Raw genomic sequence first — 14784 nt, 5'->3', positions numbered from 1 at the left:
TTGAGCCGTTCTTTCCTGTATTTTTAATGACCCCGTGCTTTCTTCATGTAGGATGTTCTGGGTGTCCTCCCAGAGTTCATCAGGTCTTCCTCCATTGTGCTCAATGTGTCAAATCTGTTCTTGAAAGTCAGTGGGATATACCCAAGGTCATATTTTGACTCTCGTGGGCTTGTTTTAATTTCCTGCAGATTCAACTTGAACATACATATGAGCAATTGGCGGTCTGTTTCGTAGTGCCTGGCCTGGTTTTACCTGCTGATATCGAGCTTTTCCATCGTCTCTTCCAGCATTTATAGTTCATTGGATTTCTGTGGATTCCATCTGGAGAAGTCCACCTGTTTAGTCACTCTTTGTATTGTTGGAAAAGGTATTTGTTATAAAGAATTCATTGGTGTAGCAAAATTCTATCATGTGATCTCCAGCTTCATTTCTATCACCAAGAGCATCTTTTTCTAACTGCTATTACTTCCTCAAAAGTGTTCCTTTGAAATATTGAAAAGCACAGATGTTACTTTGAGGACTAAGCTGTGCCTGATCCAAGCCATGGTATTTTCTATCACCTCATTTGCAAATGGAAGCTTGACATTGCCTAATGTAACTAACCAAAGAAGAACCAATGCATCTGAATGAAGGCGTTGTCAACTAATTGAAAGTGATATGAACTTCCAGAAGAAGAAACAAATCCATCTTGGACGAAGTGCAGCTAGTAGGCTCCTTAGAGGAAAAGATGGTGAGACTGAGTCTCCCGTACTTTGGACGTATTCTCAGTAGAGACCAGTCTCTGGGGAAGGACGCCATGCTTGATGACGTGGAGCGGCAATGAAAAAGAGGAAGAGAGCCTGGACAAGCTGCATGGGTGGAGCGGCTGCAGCAATGCGCTCAGACATAATACCAGTTGTGAGGACAGCGCAGGACTGGGCAGCGTTTTGTTCTAGTGTACAAAGGGTCGCTGTGAGTTGGAACTGATTCAAGGGCAGTTAACCAACAACAACAGCAACAACTTACAGATCAGTGCAATGGAATTGAGGGTCCAACATCAAGTCTTATATCAGTGAATTGGTACCACGGCAATTGAATGGAAGTGCAGAACCAGGCAATTCAACGGTAATACTTAGAGACCAGAAAAATTCAAATCAGAATCACAATGAGATACCACTTTGCATACACTTAGACGTTTGTTAAAAAAAAAAAAGACCGGTGTTCACAATCGTCTTTTTGCGGAATGGGTAACTGGATATCCACATGTAAAAGAATGGGGTCAAATTCCTTCCTCATACCTTACATAAAAATTATCTTACAAGGGGCTATACACCTAAATGTAAGAGTTGAAATCTTTAGAAGGAAACATAAACATAAATATTTGTGACTTTGGTTAGACAATTGTGTCTTAGATATGTTACCAATAATGATGTCAGAAAGAAAACACCAAAAAAAAAAATCCCAAAAAAACAAGACAGTGACAGAGGCAAAGCCAAAACAATACCCAACCCACCCCCAACGATGATCAATCAATTTCTAGCAGACACAGCAGAAACCTGTGAAGGCACACAGAGCTAGACAGCAGAGACATGCAGGGTGAGGGCAGGGTAGAGAGGACTCAGTGAAGGAAAGATTAAGGTTGGAAAATTACCCTTGATTCAATTCCCTCCTGGTTCCTCGAGTTGTTACTTCGACAACTTATTAGAACAACTTCCACATGACCTAAAATTAAATAAATAACTAAAGTAAAATGAAAACTTCTGTGCTTCAAAACATCCCATCAGAAAGTAAAATAAAATGATTTTTAATGTATTTGCAACTTACATTTGTGATAAAGGACTTGTATCTAGAATCTATAAAGAACTCTACGCGCTCAAGAAGATTCACAAATAGCTAAAAATATATATAAAATCAATGTCATTAGCCAGCAAGGGGATGTAAATCAAAATCATAAAGAGATAGTACTTAACTAGAGTGAGGGTAGTTATAATAAAAAAAGAAAAGCATTAGTAAGTATTAATAAGGGTGAAGAGAAATTCTAGAATGCTCCTGCATGGCTAATGGGATTGCCAAATGTTGCAGCCATTTTGGAAATAGAATAAATAGGATAAAAATAAATCAACAAAGAGAACAAAGAACTATTTTAGTCAACCAATTCTTCAAAAATTTGAACACTGAGTCACCATCTAGCAATTCATCTAGTATATACCCAGGAGACATGAAAACATAATCCATTAAAAAAAACTTGTATGCAATAAAAATAGAGTTATTGGCCAATGTACATATATTTATATGACAATACATTGAGGAAGTGGATGGACTTTGGGCCTCTGGTCAAGCCCTCTCTCAATGCAAGAACACTTTGTTCTAACAACGTGGCATTCTGTGACACTCACCCTCCTGACATGATCGCTAAAGGCAAAGATGGGTGCATAAGCAAATGTGGTGAAAAAAACTGATGGTGCCCAGCTATCAAAAGATATAGCATCTGGGGTCTTAAAGGCTTAAAGTTAAACAAGTGGCCACCTAGCAGAGAAGCAGCAAGCCCACATAGAAGAAGCACATGAGTCTGTGCAATCATGAGGTGTTGATAAAAGCAGGTAACAGGCACCAGAAGACCCCAAACAAACAAAACATATTATTGAGAATGAAGAGGGTTGGAGCAGAGACGCCAAACCCATCTGTAGACAATAGGACATCCTCTCACAGAAGGATCACAAGGAATGGATGAGTCAACCAGGGTGCAGTATAGCACTGATGAAGCACACAATATTCTTCTGGTTCCTTGAGACTTCCTCACCACTCAACTATCATGACCCCAGTCCTGCCTTTCAGTTCTGGCTAGACCGGAGAGTGTACACTGGTACAGATAAGAACTCATGACACATGGAATCCAAGTCAGATACCGACCCCAGGAACAGAAATGGGAGTAGTGATACCAGGAGGGTAGGGGAGGAAGGGGGAACCGATTGCAATGATTGATGTATAACCCCCACCCCCAGGAGGATGAACAATAGAAACGTGGGTGAAGGGAGACAGCAATCGGTGTAAGATATAAAAACAATAATAATTTATAATTTATCAAGGGTTCACGAGGGTGGGAGGGAGGGAAAAAAGAGGAGTTGATACCAATGGCTCAAATAGAAAGTGTTTAGAAAATGATGATGTCAACATACATACAAATATGCTTGATACAATTGATGTATGGAATGTTATAAGAGCTGTAAGAGCCCCCATATTAGGGAAAGACAAAAACAGGCCAAATGTTCATTAACTGATTCATAGATAAATAACGTGGTATATCCATAACATGAAATATTATTTTTCTATAAAAAAGATGTAACAATACTTGCTACAACATAAATAAATCTTGAAAACATTACACCAAGTCAAAGAAGCCAGCATGATTACTGCACTCAATTTTATAGCTTTAAGCACCAACTCTGTGCTGATATCGCCCAAGGTTTTATCTACAACCCCCTAACTGTAGCCTCATCTATCCAACTGCCTGTCCTTTCATCTCTGCTTAGATGTCTAACTAAAAAACACAACCAGTCGGTATCCATAAATTCTGACTCGTGGCGAGTCAGAGTAGAATTGTGCTCAATAGGATTTTCAATGGCTGAATTTTGGGGAGCTTAAAGAAGGACCCCAGTGTTGTGATTGCAAGGGGTTCAGAGGCCGGGAATAATGGCTGTGGAGTTTCTCCTTGTGGCGATGCAAACGTGCTGGAGTTAGATAGCACTCAGATGGCATTGGTGGAGCCCTGTGGGCTGCTAACCACAAAGTTGGTGCATCAAAGCCACCGTGGGAGAAACGATGAAGCTCTTTGGTCCCATATGTCTGTCCAGCTTTGGAAACCCACAGGGCAGTTCTACTCTGTTCCATAGGGTCATTAAGAGCTGGAATAGACTTGATGGCAGAGTCCTTCTTTTGTGTGATGTAGCACTGAGAGTTAAGCACTGGACTGCTAACCTTAGGTCAGTAGTTCAAATCCACCAGGTGCTTCACAGGACAAAGAGGAGACTATTTGAAGAAGAGAAGGCTATCTGAGCCTATAAAGATGCAGTCTCAGAATGGTTTAGTTTTGTTTTTTAATTTAATGGTTGCAAGAGGAACACTGGTAGTGCTTCGGTTAAGCATCTGGACTGCTAAGTTCAAGATGCGTGGTGGGAACCCACAGCTTTGGAGGGAGATGCAGCAGTCTGCGGGCATGAAGGCTCACAGCCTGGGGGACCCAACCGAGCCGTCTGCCCTTCACATAGTCGCCCTATCGTCAGACCCACTCGAGGACAGCTGGTTTAGTTTGTTATTTTTAATGGTTGCAAAACTTTGCACATCGCTGTGCATTCTACGTGTGAATTTTGTGGTGTGTGAATCATAGCTCAGTAAGGCTGTTTTTAAAGGCAGGCGATTGCTGTTTATATCATAAAGATAATTTTATGGGTGCCTTCCATCCATCTTTCAGTCTTGTTGCCAAAACCTTTAGTTTAAAGGAGTCTGGAAGTTTGCTTTCAAGGAGCTTCTATCACAATCAATCTAAGTAGGATTGGGGTGGAGGCAGCCTGTGGAAGGGGAAATAGCACAGGAAAGGGCGTCAGAAGATGGAATTGAAATTGTGATTCATTTTTAAAACTCCTTTTATTGGGGGCTCTTACAGCTCTTATCACAATCCATACATCCATCCATTGTGTCAAGCACATTTGTACATATGTTGCCATCGTCATTTCAAAACATTTCCTTTCTACCTGAGCCCTTGGTATCAGCTCATTTCCCCCTGTGGTTCTGTCTTTTATCAGCTCATTGGCCTTGGACAATTGGCCTCATTTCTCTGAGTCTCATGTTCAGAAATTACAAATGGCCATGGCCCCACCGTGTTATAAGTGTCAGAGGATACGATCTTACAAGTAAAAGCCGTTACTAAAGCTAGCACTGTGCACACACTGGCCTGTGTAATTGGGGTCTCCAGAGCTTATCCGCAGGGTGCAGGGCTGTGAGGGGAGACACCACCGGGCCAGGTGGCTTTGCTTACACGAGCCAAGAAGGAAGTACTGGATCTTGATTCTTAGTTGCTTTCTGCTGCCGGGGACCCAATGACCGCACTCTCCCAGGTCCAAGAGCTTGCTGCAATTACTGACTTTCTTTAGATTCGCTTTCTCTTCAGGATTTTCCCTGGTCTACACTATTGTTTGCCCCTTTGCCTTTGTTTATTTGGGGGCTTAAAGGCATTAAAATTATATGTAGCTCTTCTATCCAAGTCTCAGTAACTCCCACCAAAGCATTGGATGAGTCTATGCAAACAGGGTGTGTGTAATACTACTAGAGGGGATTGTTCAGTTTTCACTAGTGCCCCACTGGCTTTAAGGATTAGCCATCTTTGAAGCCCAAGACAAGTGAAAGAGCATGTTCCAGATCTCCATCTGAAGTGTCCGAGAACAGAGGCACAGAGATGATGGGACTAGAGCAAGAGGAGCAGCCCTGAGACGAAGAGGCTGTGAGTAGAGACCAAGGTAGACCATGCACTGAGAGGTTGAGAACCAGAGAGAGATTTGGTTGCTGGCTGTGGAGAAGTGTTGCTATAGAGACCAATGACTATATCCTTACTATCTACTGATCTTGACTTGTGGTTACCCATTAAGTTCCCAAATAAACCTCCATAATTGTGAGTATTGTGTGTGAGTTGTGTGTCGATCGCAGTGCATTGTTTGAACCAGTAGAAGTGGAGAGTGTTAATGGGAGAATGGTTGGTAGTGGAGCAGGTGAAGAAGGCTGGAGTGTGGAGGCACGTCTGATCCCTGCTGAGGCCATGGAGAAGCCAGAGGAGCTTAGTTGTGCCACCCCCATGCCCACCCCCATCCTGTTGACTCCGAGTAGAGTAAGAGGGTTTCTGACACAGGGTCCAGAATGGGCAAAACTAAAGAAAGGGTTCCGGGTGAGTTCTGACAAATACAAAAAGAGCGATTAATAATGCCAATCCTTCCAAGGCTCTTTGAGCAAACCAGAAAATTCATTCTATGAGAACAATATTACCCTGAAAAAATCTACAAAAGACATTACAAGAAAGATGACAGACCAATATCTCTTATGAATATAGTCACTAACATCCAGTAAAATAAACATAGAAAAGTGTGGAAAGACTCACATCTAAGTGGAATTCATTCCAGGAATGCAAGACTTGTTTGGCATACAAAAATCAGTTTGAATATACTGTAGTTAATGTGATTCAATATCAGTAAAATAAAGCACAAAACCCACGTGATTGGTCAATATATACATAAAAAGTGTTTCACAAAAAGTATTTCATAAAAAGTACTTCCTACCCCTTAGTAAACTAGGCATAGCAAAGAACTCTGTTAATCTCAATATTCCTTGTCCTAGTTACCTAATGCTGCTCTAGCAGAAATATTACAAATAGGTGGTTTTAATGAACAGAAATTTATTTTTTCACAGTTCTGGAGGCTAGAAGCCCAAATCAGGATCTAGACCATATTGATCCTTCTTGTCAATAGCCCAGAATATTGTTCATTCCTCCACACTCCTCACCTGTCTTCTTTCTTGGACATAGCTTACCTGTTCATTCTATAATTCAGAAATGATTAGGGTTAAAACTTATCCTGTTTAGGGAGGAGCTAATTAACACAAGAAAGGAAATCTTAGTTCTAAACCAGTTTAGATCCACAAGTACAGGGGCTGAGATTCCAACACATATAAGGGGGCTTTAAAAAATTCATAGAAAAAATGGAATTAAAAGATAATGGGACAATATTCCTGCTCAGAGCAGTCAATGCACAGAGAGGACCAAAGGCCCTGCTCCACCATGAGACGCAATGTCCCTTACTGACCCATAGCCCTACAAAGGACAACACTGGAGGCACAGTGTGGGAATTGTGCTCGATCTGACCCCAGCACACCAGGGTGAAATGCTAAGGGCCTGCAACAGAGCAGCAAGAGGAGCAAAACAATGAAGTCCTGGGAAATACCAAAAATAGACTTTGGGGCCAGGCCATGGCACCCCATCAAACGCAACCAGAAAACACTCCCGAAGGTCATCAAACAGACCGGGAACTGTTTACAGGCTTCTGTTTTTTGTCGTTGGTTATTTTGTTGTTGTTGTTGTTGTCATTGTTTTTTATTATTAAATCTTTTTATTGGGGCTCATACAACTCTTATCAAAATTCATACATACATCAATTGAGCAAAGCACCCTTATACATTCGTTGCATGCGTCATTCTCAAAATTCACTTTCCACTTGGGTTCCCGGAATCAGCTCGGTTTCCTTTTTTCCCCCTCCCTTTCCCTCCCGGCTCCCCCCTTCTCCCTGCCTTGTTTTGTGTTTATTATTGGCTCTGCATGTCTATCTAGATAAGATAGGCAGGATAAACAATCTGGAGGAGCAAACAACAGGACTGATGGTTCTGGGAGACACAGAGAGGGAGTGACAGGGGAAAGGAAGTGTGGTGGTAACAAACTCAGGGATAAGGGAACAAGTGATCTAAAATCAATGGCGAGGAGGGCGTAGGATGCCTGGTGGGGCTTAATCAAGGACAATGTAACTGAAACCTGAATGAAGGTCAAACATGATAGTGGGACAAGAGGAAAGTAAAAGGAAATAGAGGAAAGAACTAGGAGGCAACGGACATTTACAGAAGACTAAATACAGGCATGTACATATGCAAATATATTTATACATAATGATAGGGAAATAGATCTATGTACATATATTTATATGTTAAGTATTAAGGCAGCAGATGGACATTGGGCCTCCACACAAGTAGTCCCTCAACACAAGAACACTTTGTTCTAACAACCTAGCATCCTGGCATTCCGTGATGCTCACCTTCCTGACACGATCGCTGAAGACAAATGGGTGCATAAGCTAATGTGGTGAAGAAAGCTGATGGTGTCCAACTATCAAAAGATATAGCATGTGCGATCTTAAAGGCTTGAAGACAAACAAGTGACCATCTAGCTGAGAAGCAATGAAGTCCACATGGAAGAAGCACACCAGCCTGTGTGATCATGAGATATTGATGGCATCGAAAGACCCAGAAAAAAATCATATCAATGTGAATGAGGGGGAGTGTGGAGTGGAGACCTAAAGTCCATCTGTAGACAATTGGACATCCCCTTACAGAAGTGTCATAAGGAAGAGATGAGTCAGTCAGGGTGCAGTATAGCATCGTTGAAACATACAACTTCCTTCTAGTTCTTTGATGCTTTCCTCCGCCCCAATATCATGATCTCAGTTCTACCTTACAAATCCGGCTAGATCAGAGCATGTACACTGGTACAGATCATAGCTGAAACACAGGGAATTCAGGATAGATAAACCCCTCAGGATCAATAATGAAAGTAGTGATACCAGGAGAGTAAGGAGAAGGTCGGGGAAGAAAGGGGGAACTGTTCACAAGGATCTACATAACCCCCTTCCAGGGGGAGGCACAACAGAAAAGTGGGTGAAAGGAGACATTGGCCAGTGTAAGACATGAAAAAAAATTAAAATAAATTATTAAGGGTTCATGAGGAAGGGGGAGTGGGTTGGAGGGAAAAAATGAGGAGCTGATACCAAGGGTTCAAGTAGAAAGAAAATGTTTTGAAAATGATGATGGCAACAGATGTACAAATGTGCTTGACACAATGGATGGATGGATGGATTGTGATAAGAGCCCCCAATAAAATGATTAAAAAAGAACAACAACAAAAAGAAAACCCAACCAAGCAAAAGATAATGCAATTCTTCCATGACGTTTTTGAAACCCCTTCCCATTTGGGGTGAGCTTCATGGTGCTCTGTGCAAAACCTACAGCTAGCATCACATTTAGTGGCGGAAAAGATCAATGTTTCTCCCTAAGATCAGGAACAAGATCTCTTGCCACTGCTGTTTATCAATACACTGAAGATTCTAGCCAGACCCTGAGATAAAAGACACAATAAATAAGCCTTGGGATTGGAAAGGAAGAGGTAAAATGATCTCTATTTGCAAATGGCATATGTGATCTTATATATAGAAATTCCTGAGGGAGTCACCCCCCCCCAAGTACTAAATAAGTCCAGCAAGATGAATAGACAGAAGTCAATTACATTTCTATAGCATTGCATTATAAAAATCCTAGTACTGATACTAAAAAGAACAATTCTACTTATAACAGCATCTAAAGGTACTTGACTTCGTAATAAATTTAGCAAAAGCGCAAGACACATATACTGAGAACGACAAAATGTTATTGAGAGAAATCAAAGAGCACTCCGACAGAAGGAAGAGCAGCGCAGGTTCCTAGATTAAAATAGTCAGCACTGGCAAGGTTGCCATTGTCCCCAAAGGTAGTATTCTCACTCAAAATCCATCTTTCTTTTATTTTTTAGAAAGTGACAAGCTCATCTTATAATCCTTAGAAAAATGCAAGGGAACTGCAATCTTGACAGGAAAAGCACAAAGTTGAAAAACTCACGATTCTTGATTTCCCATTTTGCTCCAAAGACACACATACACTGTGCATTGTCGTAAGGATGGCAACAGATCAATGGAACAAAATTGAGAGTTCAGAGAGAACCCATTACACTTGTGGCCCATTGATCTTTGGCAAGCCTCTCAAGATAATTCAGTGGTGTCAGGAAAAGTCTTTCCAACAATTATTACTGGGAAAATAAAACACGACCAAAAAACAAAATTGTGGACCTCTACTCAAATGATATTAAAAGATAATTTTCAAAAGGGACCATAGACGTAAATGAAAGAGCAAAAGTTATAAAAGTCTAAAGGAAAATAAAAGCATAAATCCCCATGGTTATGAATTAGGCAAAGTTGTCTTAGATATTTCACCAAAAGTATAAGCAACCAAAGGAACAATAAAATGAACTTCATCTAAATGAAAACTTTGATGCTTCAAAGGCATCAGCAAGGAAGTGGAACAATAGCTCCCAGGAGGGGAATATATTTGTAACACAGATACAATAAGGACATTGCATCTAGAAAGAATTCTTACATCTGTATAATAAAAAGACAAATAACTCAATTAAATGAACACATGAGCAGACATTTCTTCAAAGAAGATATACAAATTGCCAATAGGCACATGAAAAGATGTTCAACATCATTAGCCATCAGGGAAATTCAAATTATAATCACAATGAAATATCATTATGAATAAATAATCCCATTGACAAGAGCATCAAAAAAGAATACAATACTCAGAAAGGAATTTAATAACTAAGAATGTACTTGGACATTTCACTAGAAGCTCTATGATCAAACCCACATAATAATAAGTATTTGTGAGGATATGGAAAAATTGAAATTTTCATATACTACTGACAGACATGAGAAATGGAACAACCTCTCTTGAATGGTCTGGTGGTTACTCAAAAGGTTAAACATAAGTTAAACAATGAAGCGACTCTAACCCATAATGACCCTACAGACAACAGAACGAAGCACTGCATGGTCCTGCAGTATCCTTGCAATTGTTCCTATGCCGAACCTTTGATGCCACTGTGTCACTCCATCTCCTTGAGGGCCTTCCTTTGGTTGCTGTTGCCGCTCCTACACTTTGCCAAACATGATGCCCTTCCCCAGAGACTGGTCCCTTCTGAAAATTTGGCCAAAGTACGTAAGACAAAATCTTGCTATCCTTGCCTTTAAGGAGCACTCTGGCCTTACATCTTCCAAGACAGAGTGGTTTGTCTTTTTAGAAGTCCATGGCACTCGCCGTGTTCTTCTCCAGCACCACAATCCAAATGCATCATTTCTTCTCTGGCTTCCTTATTCAATGTGCAACTTTCAACTGCATATGATGCGGTGGAAAGTGCCATGGTTTGGGTCAGGAGCACCCGAGTCCTCAAATGAACATCCTTTCTTTTCAATACTCCAAAGAGGGCTGTGCAGTAGATGCACCTAATGCAGTACATGTTTTGATCTCTTGACTGCTGCTCCTATGAACATTGAGTGTGGGTTCAAGTAAGACAAAACCCCTGATAAGTTCAACCTTTCCAGTTACCGTGTCACCTATTGGTACAGTTGTGAGGAGTTTGGTCTTCTTTACATTGAGTTGTAATCCATACTGAACGCTACAATCCTTGATGGTCAACAGTAAGTGCTTCAATTTGTCCTCACTTTCAGCAAGCAAGGTTGTATCACCTGCATACCGCGGATTGTGGCATCAGTCTGATGCCGCGCTCTTCTTAATATAATCCAGCTTCTCTGTTGTTTTGCTCGGCATGCAGATAGAACAAGCATGGTGTGAAGATACAACCCGATGCACACCTTTCTTGATTCAAAACTGTGCAGTGTTCCCTTGTTCTGTCTTCACAACTAACTCTTGACCCGTGTATAAGTTCCGAATGAGCACAATGAAGTGTTCTGGAATTCCCATTCTGCTCAAGGTGATCCACAGTTTATTATGGTCCACACAGTCGAATGCCTTGGCATATCAATGAAACACAAGTAAACATCTTTCTGGTATTCTCTGTGTTCAGTCAAGATCCATCTGACATCAGCAATGATATCCCTTATTCCATATCCTCTTCTGAACCCAGCCTCCTGGTAGTTTCCTGTCAATGTACTGCAACTGTTGTTGGATCCTCTTAAGAAAAGTTTTACTAGCGTGCCATATCCATGACATCACTTTATAGTTTGAGCATTCTGTTGGGCTACCTTTCTTTGGAATAGGCACAGATATGGATCTCTTCCAGTCAGTTGGCTGGGTAACCGTCCTCCAAATTTCCTGGCATGGATGAGTGAGTTCCTCCAGTGCTTCTTCAGCTTTCTGAAAATGAGTATCCCATTAATTCGTAGAGTGTTGGTTTTGACTATTGCATTCAGAGAAGCAGGCCTGGATGGGATATTGAACTCAAGTAGTACAGGGCGACAGGATCCACTAGGTTCAGGCTCAAGCGATGTACATGCCAACAGTGTGGTGAATCAGGTCTTGAAGGACCATAAGCTCGAGCAACATTATCCACACTCCACCACAGGTTGACTGGACCCACACGTAGTGTAGCTCACAGGTTGAGGCGGAGAACTAGCTAAAGCAGCAGCACGCTGGTCTGAGCACCAGAGAGCAAGAGAGAAGGGGGCAAGCCTCGCAGAGCCATTTATTTCTTTGTCCTCCAATCAAACTGTGACCTGATTAATTCCACATGTTCCTATTGGCCAGGTTGGCACAATAAACCTAACTATCACAAACAGAGAGAACCGTGGTCTTGGCAGAGAAGCTAAGTCCTTTGGAGCAAGAGCAGAGCTTTGGAGGAAAGGTTGAGTAAGGGCCAGAAACACAAAGGGCTGCCCCTGTCTAAAGATGCCCACATTGTCGTCTTCAAGACGGCTCCATGGTGTTGAAGGAAGGTTCACAAAGAGGAGAAAGAATGGGTTTGGCAGGTCATTCTGGGTTTGGAATTTACAGATTATGACATGTCATGACCTTTCTTTATAACTTGGCATGTTTCCTTTCCAGCCTTTGAATTCTCCCTTTCTTTCCTTGTTTTCTTTCATTCTCGCTTAAACCACCGAGGATGGCTTAGCGGCTCTTGTGGGGGACGTTTGAGCGTTTGACCTGAAGAGGAGAGCCTGGGAAAGTGAGGCCTTTTCCCCGTGGGCTCCTGGAGTGCCAGCTCATGCCACTCCTCTGTTCTCTGGCCATGGTTCGGTTCGTCGAACCGCAACACCATCAAATGCCTTTCTCTTCACTCGGTGTGAAGGAGTGAGGGTAAGATGTGACATCGCAAGTCTTTCTTTTGTGTGTGTGGCAGTGAAAAGACATCTCTCAAGACATTTGCCAATTCAGCCATTTGTTGCACGTGTAATTCGGAGGCAGTGATTATGTTCATAATGCTGTGCTGCCATGATCACGCTCCTTTTCCATAGCACTTCACCACCAGGAGCAGAAATGTAGTGCCTGCTAAGCAACAGCTGTTCTTTCCCGGCCGCTCTGCCCCTGGCAACTACTCCTAAGCTTTGCCCTCAATACATTTGCGTGTTTTCTATGAATAGGAACATGGTATGCTTTTCTTTTTGAGACTGATTGGTTGGTTTCCCTCCGTGTAATATTTTGAAGATTCATGTCTCAGCACTTAATTTCTTTTTATGGTTTTTGAATAATAGTCATTGACCGGAAACACCACACCTTGTTCATCCATTTATCCATTGATGATGATCTAGATCAGCGGTTCTCAAGCTGTGGGTTGTGATGCCGGATTCGTAACAGTAGCAACATTACAGTTATGAAGTAGAAACAAAAATCATTTTAGGGTTGGGGGCGGGGGTCACCACAACATGAGGAACTGCATGAAAGGGTCGCAGCATGAGGAAGGTTGAGTTTCCACCAGTAGGCTATTGTGACTGGTACCACACAGCCAGTGGCAAACAGACTGTGGTTTGTGTTCCTGCTTTCAATTCTTTTTTTATTATTTATTTACTCATGTTTATGGGGTGCTTATACAACTCTTATCACAATCCATACATACATCATTTGTGCCAAGCACATCCATAACTTTTGTTGCCCTCATCATTCTCAAAACACTTGCGTCTCCACTTAAGTCCCTGGCATCGGTTCCTCATTTTCCCCCTTCTGTCTCCATTCCCCCCCTCCCCATGAACCCTTGATAATTTATAAATGATTATTTTTCATGTCTTACACTCTCCGATGTCTCCCTTCACCCACTTTTCTGTTGTCCACCCCCCAGGGAGGAGATAATATGCAGATCCCTGTAATCAGTTCCTCCTCTCTACTCCACCCTCCTTCCACTCTCCCAGTATCATCACTTTCAGCACTGGTCCTGAAGGGATCATCATCCTGGATTCCCTGTGTTTCCAGTTCCTATCTGTACCAGTGTACATCCTCTGGTGTAGCCAGATTTGTAAGGTAGAATTGGGATCATGATAGTGGAGGGGAGGAATCATTTAGGAACTAGAGGAAAGCTGTATGTTTCATCGTTGCTACACTGCACCCTGACTGACTCGTCTCTTCCCTGCTTTGGATTCTTGACATCGATCTAAATGTGGGGTTCATGTGGTAGTTCTTTGCTTAACTTTTTGAGGAACCACCAAACTGCTTCCCACAAGGCTGTACTATTTTGTTTCCCACCAGCAACAAATGAGGGCTCCAACTTCTCCACATCCTCATCCACACCTGATACTTTCTGTGGTGTATTTTTTTAATCACAACCATTCAAAGGGGTTGAGGTTTTGATTTTATCTCCATCGTGACTAATTAGGATCCATGGTGGCATAGTGGGTTATGCAGTAGGCTGACTGAAGGTCAGTAGTTTGAACCCCCCAGCTACTCTGAGGAAGAAAGATGAGACAGTCTTCTACAGTAAAGATGTCCAGCCTCGGAGGTCCTGGGAAGTTCTGTTCTATCATATAGGGTTACTATGAGTCAGAATCCACTCAATGGCAATGTGCTGATGGTGAATTGATAAATGATTCTTAACACAAAAGACTTTTGAAAACCATTTCGGGAAAATTGTTGGGTTGTATTTGCTAAAGCTGAAGACACAAAGCCAAACTCAGTGCCTTCAAATTGATTCCAACTCATAGCGACCTTATAGAATAGGGTAGAACTGCCCCTGTGGGCTTCCAAGACTGTAACGCTTTATAGGAGTAGAAAGCCTCATCTTTCTACCACAGGGGAGCTGGTGAATTCGAACTGCTGACTTTGTGGTTTGCAACCTGACAACCTTAGCCCCCGACACCAGCAGGTTTCTATATATTTCTATGGTCTGGCATTTGTGTTATAGATGGACTAGAATATTCCTAGCTTTGTTATTGATATTGCAGTTGTTTGGTGCAAATGGTCACTTCCAATTCA

This window comes from Tenrec ecaudatus, chromosome 1 (genome assembly GCF_050624435.1).
Source record: "Tenrec ecaudatus isolate mTenEca1 chromosome 1, mTenEca1.hap1, whole genome shotgun sequence".
Lineage (NCBI taxonomy): Eukaryota > Metazoa > Chordata > Mammalia > Afrosoricida > Tenrecidae > Tenrec > Tenrec ecaudatus.
The sequence above is the reverse complement of the archived record's forward strand: the minus strand, read 5'-3'. Positions refer to the sequence as shown.